This window comes from Nilaparvata lugens, chromosome 2 (assembly GCF_014356525.2).
Source record: "Nilaparvata lugens isolate BPH chromosome 2, ASM1435652v1, whole genome shotgun sequence".
NCBI classification, from domain to species: Eukaryota; Metazoa; Arthropoda; class Insecta; order Hemiptera; family Delphacidae; genus Nilaparvata; species Nilaparvata lugens.
In genome coordinates this window covers 40,163,522-40,176,474 of record NC_052505.1, presented here as the reverse complement: position 1 = coordinate 40,176,474, position 12,953 = coordinate 40,163,522, and the positions used below count along the sequence as shown (strand labels likewise).

At 36.5% G+C, this 12,953-nt stretch overlaps 1 protein-coding gene across 4 annotated transcripts in view; it reads left to right on the top strand.

Annotated features, from left to right (window-relative positions):
- LOC111046291 (paired box protein Pax-5) overlaps positions 1 to 12,953 on the top strand; it is a 160,126-nt gene that overhangs the window by 35,331 nt on the left and 111,842 nt on the right. The window lies entirely within an intron of this gene.

Below are 12,953 nucleotides of genomic sequence, written 5' to 3'. Positions count from 1 at the left end.
TTACTTTCCATTAACTGCGATACAATAGTTTTGTAATAAAAGTTATAATTCAGTTGCAATGTGTCCGAGGATTTCAATTAGCAGCCAGGTGAATGGTGATTGCATTGGGAAATCACGAGCTACACGATTTGTTTTAGTTGATTTGTTTTCCAATTCACTCGTACTGTATCAACGTTCTAAATAATATTATTTACGGGCAAAAATAAGGATATTTGCTAATACGGAACAAGTTGGAACCTTCGGCTTGAAAAGTTCTTTCGGAAATCGGAAACTGTTCACGTTTCAGTAATAGTTTTGAGGCAATCAGTGATTTTATATCGTTGAGTTTAATTACAGTGAAAGGCGGGGTATGATCCGTTATGTTGTACTACTCGGTTAAAGCCGTCGGAATCAGCCGCGGTGTAAATCAGACTCGTAAACGATAGGGCTATAAAATGTCAATCACCACGGTGAATGTGTGTCAACTGAGTAAAAGAATTAGTTTTGGCGATTTGGAGAAGCCTTCTTCGTTTACCATTCAAATTCATCATTGGTCACGGAGAATGCCACGTTATATCATGTCTAATTATTTCCTACTGCTTTAAATTCACAGTAGCCAGTGACTTCACGTACCGGTACAGCACTGTATTGGGAAGATCAATTAACTGTGAAATATCTTGTTGGTACACTCGAATTGTTAATTGATCCATGTAAATAATAACTTCCAACTTAGTCATCATATTACAGTATTGTCTTTGCAAAACAATAAATATAATGTGCGTTATATTTGGAAACATGTAGGTTATCAAGCGCAGTTTCTTGAATAATTGGTTAGAGAGATTCTGATTGTGTTTTGAGAAATTGATTGTACATAGGAAACTCAATTCTTGTACAAAATAATGGCAAGCTAAGATAACTTTTTATTGCAGCTCACTAAAGTAAACATTAATTCACAATGATACCATTAGAATTAATGTTTAGTCCATTCTCGGTTAAAGTATGGAGAAAAAAACTACAGTTGAAGAACTAGCATTGAGTCAGGAAACTCGAGTTTTACAAAGAGAGCAATAATAATCAAGAAGTAATAAATGGAATGAAATAAAACCCCTCTCTTTATCAGGTGATGTGAGGGCTTTTCAGACCTCTTCACCACTCAAACTCGATTATTTCAGCTCGGATATAATAAATTTATATGTGATTCAGCTCGGCAGGACAAAAAATCTGGTAAACATCTCTATACTTTCTGAACTTCAACTTGTCATTTGCCATTTTGATCAATTATTATTTGACTTATAACTTTATTATTTTTACTTTTGATCTGAGCGTTTAGCTTATTATAAATACCTTCAATACAATATTTACTCATCGCTAACATTTTTTTATATCAACCACAGCTCGAGTATGGTTTCCCGCTTGGTATCTTTCTAGGGGTTATTGCTAGGAAAGAATGTCTCGGAGAAAGATTGCTTGGAATAAATGGGTCACGACAGTGTTCCAAACAATTTCTCTCGTGGAACAGATTCACATCTTCATTAGTTAATGAAAAGTATGTTGGCCGAGCTCGGTCGAGCGAGAGTGACACTCGATGATTTCAACCAATCCTCGCTGAACTTGGTTGGTTAGGTATTAGGAGGAGGAGGAGGAGTAGGAGTTTTGAAAACAGCGCGCTAATAGATCTCGGCTCAATCTACTAAATACAATATTAATGTTCTTCCTGTTGGCGCATGAGAAATAAATTAGAGCTGTGAGACAGAGCACTTTCGAAGGGAGCGAGGCAATAGCAATATAAATAGGAGACCTTTCAGGCAATATTTTTCAACTGCATATAAATCAGTCGTACTTAGTATATATAATATATTATCGGTAGAATCGTGTGCTTTGCTTCATATTTCTCGTGGCTCGTGTGAACCCACAGTTTTGATCCTCGGCTAGTGATATTGTATATCATTGTGGCTACACCGCTCAAAAATCGTGATTCCCCGCCCCATCCTCGGTTTCCCCGGAGGATCGGGGTCAGACGACGTTTGAGGAGGAGGAGAAGAAGAGGAGGAGGGGCCTCTCACCCTCCTCACTTGCACTTGCCGACTAGATGTCGATTAATAATAACGCCCGTATAGCTGCCGACGTCCAATAGCATAGGAGGTCAGTGTAGTACAAATATCTCGCATCTCCTCTTCTTTCCGCGCCACCTCTGACGCTCCGTCTCCTCCGACGGAGGATGACTTACTGCCGTTTTGCTTGTACTTACACTTCTAATAGACTGGCCAGCCCTGGCCTGCCTGGCCGTTGTGGCGGCATATTATACACTCATGCTTGCAGCTTGCAGCTATCGACAATCGATCGCTGAATTGGCCCCACGACCCACGACCAGTACCACATTCACGCTTTATATTGCCTATGTGTGGCCCACCAGCATCTCAAATCTTCATTCCTATCTTATTTGGTCGTTTATCCTGCAAATTTGACGAATTCCAATATCTTAGAACTGCTGTATACTGCCTATTTGAAGGAGTACGAAAGATCTTCATTCTCATTAATTACTGAACCTTTTCACAGCGTCTATTACTCGCATTCGAAGCAACCGTATTCTCCATTCAACTGGCAGCGATATTATTTTTCAGTTCCCTACTATTTCGTTATATATTGCTTATGTGAAGAGTAGGTGTGCTCCAATGGAGCTGATGGATAGTTGTTGAATTTCAATTTATTAAATCAAATTCATTTCAAAAACAATACAATGATTATCAATGTAATTTTCGTATCTCAAGAAACACCCTTACGTTAGAAAAATTCATTACTATACTAATAGATATTTTATTCCGATTTTTGTCCTTCACAGTGCAAATTTGATGATCTTCAATGGTTTGGCTTCATTTATTACCCATAATGACCAGCCATTGGCAGATTAATCAGAAATGGACAAAACTTGGCACTCGATAATTTCACCATGGAAGTGTAAAACATTGGAGGATTTTCAGTCGATCCATTGAATCGATATAGTTATATTATTGTGAGTCTCTTTGGCTTCGAAAAAGACAGTTAGTTGGAATGACCGGTTGAAAAATATGATTGAAAGTTGTATTGGAGAAATTATTTTTTCATTCTACATTCATTTCATCAAGTTATTTTCGGAAAAAATAAAAAAGTGTAATGATTTTTCCCAGTTCTCATAGTCCAATGCTTGGACGAATAGCGTTGTCAGTTAGAAGTGAGTAGATTCAGAGCAATCGAAATTGTCATAGATTATGCAACTGGACTTCAGAGTTCAACTAAGAAGAATGATATCTGAAAATTCTCAGATCCAGATCTCTTGAGGAAAAGATTGTGATTTGCAAATCAGTTAGTAATAGATTAACATGATTCAGTAATATTATCAATTGATTATAGGAATTACTTTTATAGAGCATACAATTCAGGGCGTGTTAATTGAATTAACAGTGAGGATAGAGTCCACCAGCAAACTGAACGAGATACACAGACACGCCATCTGTTATCTTCGGTCGGAGATCTTTAGAGATAAGGAAATAGTTTTATTCTAACTGAAATTCACAGTTAATAGAGATCTTCCACAATAGATTATGGTGTTTCGAATTGTTTATGAAGTCATCTCCAATATAGATTCGAGTAATAGGCTGGATAGAATTTATAGAGAGTGTCAGAAATATGTCTAGAAGCAAAAACTTGAAGTAGCACATTCAATGGAGCATTTATTGACTAGACCTCTTTCCAAGTTCAAACTGTATAATCAATTCAATTTCTATTCCTGCATATTTGACAAATTCATATTTTGGGAATAATGCATTTCTATCATTGCGTGAGTGCTCGCTGAAAGTATTTTCTTTCAATTTAATTGGTAATATTGATTTTCTCCAGTCATTTTTCTTCTATATATTTTTAGAGTTTGTTTCTTACTTATTATAATCAATGAAATAAAGTGATAGGCTAGAATCTTCCATACTGTTCCATGTACCTGAAATTTATTACTTTTTTGAACGGAAAAGTTGATCATTATATTCAAACCAATGATAACAGAGATGTTTTAAAAAATGGTGTTCCGTTTGCTCTTTAACGTATGGATTGCTAATGTGAGATATTCTCTAACGGCCAGAGGGAAGAAATTCTTTCGTGCAGGCTGATCGAATCTTGACTGTGAAGTTGCCGCGTCTTAAAACAAACAAAACAAATACGAGCAGAAGGCGTAGAATATGCATCACCACTAAACACTATGGAGCGCGAGTGTATGTACATATGCATGCGGGCGAGCCACTGAAAATCTACACCATCTTAAACGAGCTTGGCGCTCTCACCAAAACTGCAATTTTGGCCAAATATCATTATTAGATCTTAAATTGGTTGAATGATCTATGGGGTATAGAGATTCAAGTACCAGTTTGATCGTAAGCAGAAGTCTCTTTCTATACGTTTACGGGGGTCTAGGTGTAAGAGTCATTTTTTCCTAGGTTATTTGAAATTAATGAAGTACTGATGGAGTACAGATGAGAAAAGAGCAAACAAATGACCTGCTAACACAGATAAGATACAGACAAGAAAATATAAATGATATTTGAACAACGCAATATTAATTAGATGAAATACAAGAAAGTTAAATACAGAAATTAGTGAATTAGAAATTAGAAAGGAAGCTGCCCTTCCTTGTATCCTTTCATAAATTCATCTATGAAATTTAGTAATATTTTCTCCCATTTCTTTTTTGATGAATTTGAAACTGGAATCAGAAATAATGATCTGGCAACATTTTATTATTAGCCAAATTCATAATATTGAGGTGAACATTAAATTGCATTCCAAGAATAATAATTGGGAGAGTATATGTGGAGTAGAGACTATAAGCAATTTAAAGTTGGTTATCTAGGAGGAATTGGACATGGTAGTGCAATAAATTCTATCAGGATTTTAGGAGCCTTTGCAAGGTAGGGAAGCTAATATTGCAATAGGAAAAGCAGGTGTAATTCAATCAGCACTTAGTAACGGCTTCGAAGCTCGTCTGATATCATCAAGAATGAATGAATGAATTGAGAAGCTAAAAAATCCCAACAAACCTCACTACACCTGTTGCAACGGATTCCACATCTGTTGCTTACTAAATGTAAATTCGCCGGAGGCATTTTCGGATAGACTTCCGTGGCTGCGGAAGAACCCAACGATTAAATTAAAATGGACCCAACCTGTTTGGAAGAGTGAGAATCGTCGTTTTACTCCTTTTTTCAACCTGTTGTCGAGTGGCCCACTCTCCTAATAGCTTTATCACTCGACATGATGGACTAATTGATTAACATTCACTGAAGAAACACCCATCACATTGACCAAGCAATATTGGCACCTTCCCACTTCTCACTGCCTTGATTATACTTATATATAGGCTATATGATCAATTTAAGACCTAAATGTTTACATTTTACCATCTGTTCAAATTCTTGCACGAGTTTTACTATTGCAATTCAAAGCTAAAGAGTCTTCCATATTCTATATCAAATGCATACAAGTTCATCTTCTACTCATACTTTGGCTCAGGAAAGAATAATAAAATCTGACCTTGAAGTGCAAATGTTCTAATGTAACACAGCGTACTCAGGTGAACCAATTCTGACTTCAATTGCAGATTTTTGATACAACATTCACATTAAAGAAGTTGGCGAGGCTTTATGAAATTAAATAAGAAAAAATCTCACTCCAAAATAAATTTGTATATGAAACACAGATTTGTACTGTCGGGTTCTGAAGGAGCCCGATGATATTATAAGAGCTTTTCAGGAATAAAAATTTTGATTTTGTTCAACTTTTGAATAGAATAAATTTAAAATCAAAACTCATTATAGCGTTGGGGATGGATAATTACATTTGAAATAGAATATACTGAAGAGATAAGATTATTCAATAAACCATCCAAGTGGATGGTTATCGGAACCTAGATCCAATAACCAGATTAACGAATATTATTCGTAAGAAATTTTGTATGAGAATCAAACTGATAATTATTTTTAATCTGGTTCAATTTCTAATCTCTTTATTCAAACTTCTTTATCATAATTTTTTCATCGGTAAGATGAATTCAAGAATGTTGAGAAAATGTTGTATCCATGATATCATAGAGAAAGTAGACTGTTTGATACTTCTATCAGTTGTCTCTTATGATATTCAATTATTATCTTGTACCATCTCTAGATCCATCCATATTTGCATGGTATATAATCATGTCGGAGTAACTTTCAATCTCCAAGTGAAATTCAGTTTCATTCTCATGAGAATTTACCTTTAACTCAACTCGCGCTATTGTGTTGACATAAGATGTCAAGTGACAGTCAAGTAGTATGCATCTTGTTTTGAGTTGCATTAGCGGCGATATAAGAGTGATAAGTATGGGGTGGTTGCATTTGAAATCGGTGACGGGGTCTCTGCCCTGCAATCCACCCCACCATCCACCTGTAACGGCGTTCCGAGCCAACGAACATCCCATCTGTTGCCCAGTTTTCAGTCAGAGTAGCTCTTCCTCGAGCCTCCCCTACTCCACTCATCACTATCATCATCATAATCGTCATCATCCAGCACAAGAGTCCGTTACAACACTGGGATGTTGTAATTACAAGGGCAAGTCGGTTTTTCAATATACTTGGCGGTTGTACTCTTCAAGGCTTTCATTGTTTTTCGTTGACTTCCGGCGACTTTCTGAAGCCAAGGACTCACTAACGTCTCATCTCTAATATTGATATAACTAACTTGTTATCATGAGATCTGCTAGCCAGTATATCGCAATCAAAGTCATGTAAAAATGTTAAGAGTGTTTGGAACACTGACTTGTAGGATCTGAGGTTGGAAATGGAAAACTTTGGTGTACTCACATTGATAATATCAGACTACTGCCTGATTCAATTAATTCGATTAAAAGTTTGAAATAGTAAAATTTATACGCCATTTTCTTTTATTCATGCTGTTCAAGCATTATTAAAAATTTCCAATAGTTTTCCTGATTCCTAAAAAAAAATTCAAACTCAAAACCACATTGATTACTCAAGTCAATTACAGACTAGGATCTTGTTAATTTGGTTCTTAATGTAGATCTAAAATCAAAATTATGTTTCGAGATTTCGAATAACATGAATGTTCTACACAATTCTCATTGAAGTCCAGTCTCAGATGAAATAAAACATTCATTTTCCAAATACGTCAAGATTCCAACAGAACCGTCTTGAGTTTGTTTCTAGAACACCAACGTAGACGTCTTTACGTAACTTTGCCAGTCACTGTACTACTCTCTTCGTCAGAGCTCGAAGCAATATTCTGCTGAATATTTTACCGGTGAATTCGATGAAATAATCATTGTTCTGCACAGAAAAATATTATTTGCTTTCCCTTTCTGTTGCAATGGGCTCATGATAGTAGATCGATGTCTGCACTTTGTCTGTTTGCGGGGGAGGATCGTACCGACATACTGAAAACAATCACTGCCCGCTGAATCTTATATCTAGGGAATCGGTAGGTATTATCGTGTCTTCCCCTTCTCCTCCCATCTAATAGAAAGCGATTGTGATAGTGAATCACGGGCAAGGGGCCAGTTCGTACTGCAGGCTGTATCTGAGATTTTATCGGATAGATAACAGAATATTGAAGCGGGATCCATCGGCTAAGAGAGAATGCACGACTTCACAGTTTTCATTCAATTTATTGTTCTTCTTACCAAATCCAACGCAGCTCTATCAAGTAAATAAGGAATTCGACTCACAAGTACTGTGATTAACCTGATTATTTGTTAGGATGGTCGAGGAAGAAGACTTGTTTGATAGCTTTAAGACTATTTTTACAGTTTTAAATGAGATCTATTATTTTGAATCCATATTGAGTTGATCGATATTGTTGTAACCAATCCAGTTTCATCAACCATCCAATCATCGTCGTACAATCCACAGTCTCTCTCACTTCTGATATGAGTGATGTTTGCATTTCAGTAATGTTTTCACTATGTGATTAATCATTATTATCATCAAAAATAGCTTGATCATATTGTTTTCTTGAAAGCCATCTTTTTCTCAGATTGATTCTTGCTGATAATCCTTCTCACAAATTTATAGAATTAACTTCTATACTATAACGTACTTTGTGTTTCTTCATAAATAATAATATTGTATGCTATTTGGCTTTTCAATGTAGATTGAACCCACACATTATTATTGATCATCAACAAACTATTGACATGATTGTGATGATACACTACAATTATTATCATTGATGATATATCATAAAACCACAGAAAATTTATTAATTTTTCAAGGTTAGGCATTGTTTTCCAGGAGTGTAGTTTTCATCTATAGAACTGTAGAACATAGCTATCAGAAGAGTCGAGAAATAAGCAATAACTATTCTAACCAAATTTTTCAGTACTGATAAGGATGTTCCAATCAAATAATGACTGGAAGAAATAGTTTATTGATGGAACTCCTCGATTAAGCTTCTTAGTTGCATTCCTTAAGGAACATGTGGCTTAACCGTTGCAAATAACAACAGCTGGCGCTACTCCTGACCACGCATTTCAATATCATTTACAATCTTCCAGACACGTTTCGGCCATTAACTTGTCTAATCAAAATTACGCTCTGCAATTAAATCATGCGAATGCAAATCGGAAGCAATCAAAGATCTGTGTACTTGCTGAAAACTATTCCAAGTCCCATTTATCTCTAGCAAGGAAAATTCTGATTATTTTGAATAAAAAGCAATTCATTTGAATGTAAATTGACCTGAGAGGAACGAAAATCATCGTATTTTGATAGATAGGTAAGGTGGTAGGTCAAAAAAGTATTTGGAAGAATATAAGTTAGTAGGTAGTAGCCTTGAATGACTATGGTATTCATTACAAAGATTCTCATGAATGCTCTGGTAAATTAATTATAATTTAATCAGCACTCCAGCAGATAAAATAGAGTCCATGAAGTGAGCCGACGATTGTTTATTGATCACTGTGGCACTGTGTGTGGATTGCAAACCTATCTATACTTGAAAAATAACATATAACGATTGAATGATATCAACTCCCTTCAGTTATTTCTCTCTTATCAACCACATATTAGTATCACGACATTATCACAGAGTCATACGAATATTTATTTACTTAGCAGCAAGCTATGATTCAAATATTTCGGCATGTACACTGATCGTTGTTCAGCTATATTCCGATATCATTCTTGATTTCCTGTTCCAGTAATAACAATAAGTCACTTCTTATCTAAAATTGAATCTCCAATTGTTATCAAATTTTGGTACATGTACATTGGACCACCAACGATTACTCTCTCTTTTCAATTAAGAACCACTTTCAAATTCATTTAGAGCTTCATGCAATGGTGATTAGATGTGATCAGTTGTTAATCCTCTATATAAATTTATTTAGTTGGCTACTGTAGAATTATCAAAAAGTGAAAAGTTATCAAAAGACTTGAGGTATTGTCACTCTCGTACTCACTGACTCATGCAAGGAAGGAATATTTTTTTAAGGATTCAATTTACTTTAGTATACTCACGTTATAAACGTAAGCATGCACAATTCGTGAATTGAATTGCCTTCTTCGATGTTTTAGATTTCAGAAATGTGTCTTGCATGTTGTCAACCATTACCATCGAACGTAAACAACAAACAATAACTCAACATCCAATGCAATAATTATTAGTAATTTTGACGAATACTGCTCAGTTCAGTAACAACCAACCGAGGCACTGTTCAGTATTCAAGAGATTGAGTGTCCATATGAATGTTTCGGTCCCTTTTACTACTCATGAAAGACTCATTTCACTTGTAAAGTCCTATTTTACAATTTTATCCCATGATGATATATGACAGAAGATCAAGTTTGTATTTAGTGCCTCTTGAATACTTATGTTAGTATTTATTTGAGTGATACTATACTCAGTAAAGTGGTGTAAAATACGTGATACACATTGCTACACGTGATAAGATGCTGGAGGACATGTTCTCTCTCCAGCGAGTGTGTCTGTTGAGATGAATGTGAGAGATAGTGATGTGGTGTGAGCTGTGAGAGGGCTGCAGGGGGAGGGATGAGTAGGAGAAATGCAAACACTGACATGTGAGATACATAAATTAAAGGCCAGGCTAATATCGCTCGTGCTGGACTACTGGACTGCTGGACTGCAGATTGGAGGTTGGAGCTGTGGCCGCGGGAAACAACCGACTGCATTGGTCACTGGATTAGGGGTCGACCTAACCTAACATTGGCAACCGGCGCACAATTGATATGTCAAATCCACAGACAGCTCTTCGACTATATAATTAGTTGGCCGACATCGTAATTTACCGACTCGGCTAGATTTATTGCGCTGCTCTCCACTGGCCACGAATTGTTGAGAAACGTCTTTCATAAAAACGTTTATTTATTGGAAAATGTGCTATCAGCCTAAAATGTCGGGACAGGAAAATCTGTGCTGTACTTTCTGATTATGAAATTAAGACACGAGTTGAGTGCGTTTGTGGCTGAGCGAGTTACTGTATCTACCATGTAATCAGCGGTCAATGCTTGCTCCAGTATCACGTTGCAAGCTTATAAATTTGATTATTTATTAAGTGTGAGTTCAATGAATACGTAGAGCTTGTGATTGGAAATAGATTGAAGAGAATGTAAACTAATCTGGAATCCATTTTTTCTCAAAGATTGTGATTAATTTCTGCACTTTTTATGTTGTTTTTTTGCAATATACATTAGGATTGCGAAAATAAAAATAATAATATTCATAGCTCGTATTACCTAATTTCATTGATTTTGTTTTGGTAAATAGTTCGCTTGATGGGGTATCCTATAACGCTTGGTCCATTACTGCTGATTCGTGCGGTAAAAACAGTTCATGTAGATTAAATCAGTCTGAATTGATAAATGGGAAAATGAATGGATGTAACAAACTACATTGAACAAGTGAAGAATGTCTCAAGTGTTCCATTTTCTTTTTGAAACTTGAGAATTCTAGGTAAATGTACATAAACTTAATACATTTTCAGCGACGGTATTAGAAAAAGGATAATTGCTTGATTGAATTACTTTGAATATTGTAAACTTCATGAAAGTAGTGATCCATGTAAAGCACTTTTAGCACATGTAAACAATGAAAGCTCTCAACAACTTGTTCAACATACTTTGCTGACTTTGTTCTGAACAAGCATTGCTGTGAGCTTTGGTAAGAAGCGCAACATTGTTATCAGCTGATTCGTGCCTCTTTGCTGGAAATGAACTCACCCGCTTCCACGACGGAATTCTAATTCTATCACGAAAAACAAATCATATCTACGTAATCAATATCAACGTAATTGTAGCAGTCTGACGAAACTACTTTACAAATTTCAGATGTGGCTCAAAGTTGTGGTTTTTCTCAGCGCTGTTTTTGTGACTGTACTTCTTGGGTCAAAAATGTTAAATTGTTCATATAAAAACGGATTGTTAACTCCCAAATAGCTATAAAACACCCTTTTAGACACAAATTTATTTGAAAATGTTGTGGTAATGATTATTTTATTAGGAAAGCCTCTCTATTTGTATGTCTAATATTTATATTCTGGGTATTTTCCCACTTGTTATAGTTTGCTGAAATGGGTATACAATTGCAATTCAAGTTGTTTATGAGTATTCTATATGAGATTTATGGAGAATTATATTCCGTTTAGGGTTGCTACTCATTGGTTAGAGTTTAATTGAGTGGAACCTCTAATCGAATCCTATGGATCTTATGATTTTAAACGTCCCGTCAGGGATTAATGGCCTCATATTCGGTACATACTTCAGAGAGCAGAGGGCACTTTGATATCGTTTCCCTATTGTAGTATTTACGAATGAAATATGTATCGGTATCAGACGTAGGGATGGCGTTCGTTCTGCAGGGCAATAATACATGCGATAAGCGGAAACCAGCTTACGGACGACGATATTAGCTGAAATGCACGTCGAGTTTCGTTTTTATGGGTTTGGAAAAGAGGTCGTCACGAATGGGGCCCAGGCGGGGCTCGCGGCTGCGGTAGATTCCATCTGGAAAAGCATTGGAGGTGCTGAGGGATCGGAGACTAGAGAATCTTGTATGGAGAGAGAATTAAAATAGGAGAGAGTCCGAGAACAACCTTTGCCGAGCGCAAATTATACCCTGGTCAACAACGATAATCACTTTACCTCAATGTGTAAACACAATTTTTGGGTGCCTTCCAATGTAATTTGAACGTTCATCGCGGACGTAAGGTGTGATAATATCTGTAATAAGGATGATTTAATGTTTGCTCTCCGCCATTCTTCCCAACATTCTCTTATCGTTTGCGTTCCTCTCCCTGAAGATGAAGACAGCCGCCGCTGAATCATTCAAATCGCGCCTCGATTTTCGGCTTCTTTGGTCTCTTCTTTTCTTCCTCCACCCTTAACTCTTCTGCGATCTTTTTCTCACTCATCATTTCTCCCCCGCGAATAACCTGCTTCTTCTCGCACACATGAATAACAGTCTGTAATGACAGTGGTCACGTGTTGTGTGTTCCACGTGTCGGCCTCAGTAACCATCACGTTCGGCCCGCCGCTCAATTCCCGATAAAAATCAATTTATAATCTGGCACCAACCGGCCGCGCCGCGCCGCCGGGAACCACGCCAAAGTGCTAATGGACACTTCAAGTCGTAATTCACACTCCACTATTGAAACCATCGACTTTTAAACTACCATGGCCCAGCTTTGTGGCTTCGATGCGATCATAATAACGATTTAACGAACAACCTGTGAAAATACTTCGCAGCTGCCTCAACTTAATAATCTACCCAAATTCCGCAAGTAAATGGGACATTATTGATAGAACAATAGATTATCTTGTATTTTCTCAAAAATAACCGGAATGAGAACAGGAAATTTGTGTTGAATTGCTTTATTGAGCTCTCAAAAGTAGGCTCTCAGTAATTTAGTTGTTGAGCTTTCTTTGTTCAATAAACATAGAGAACTT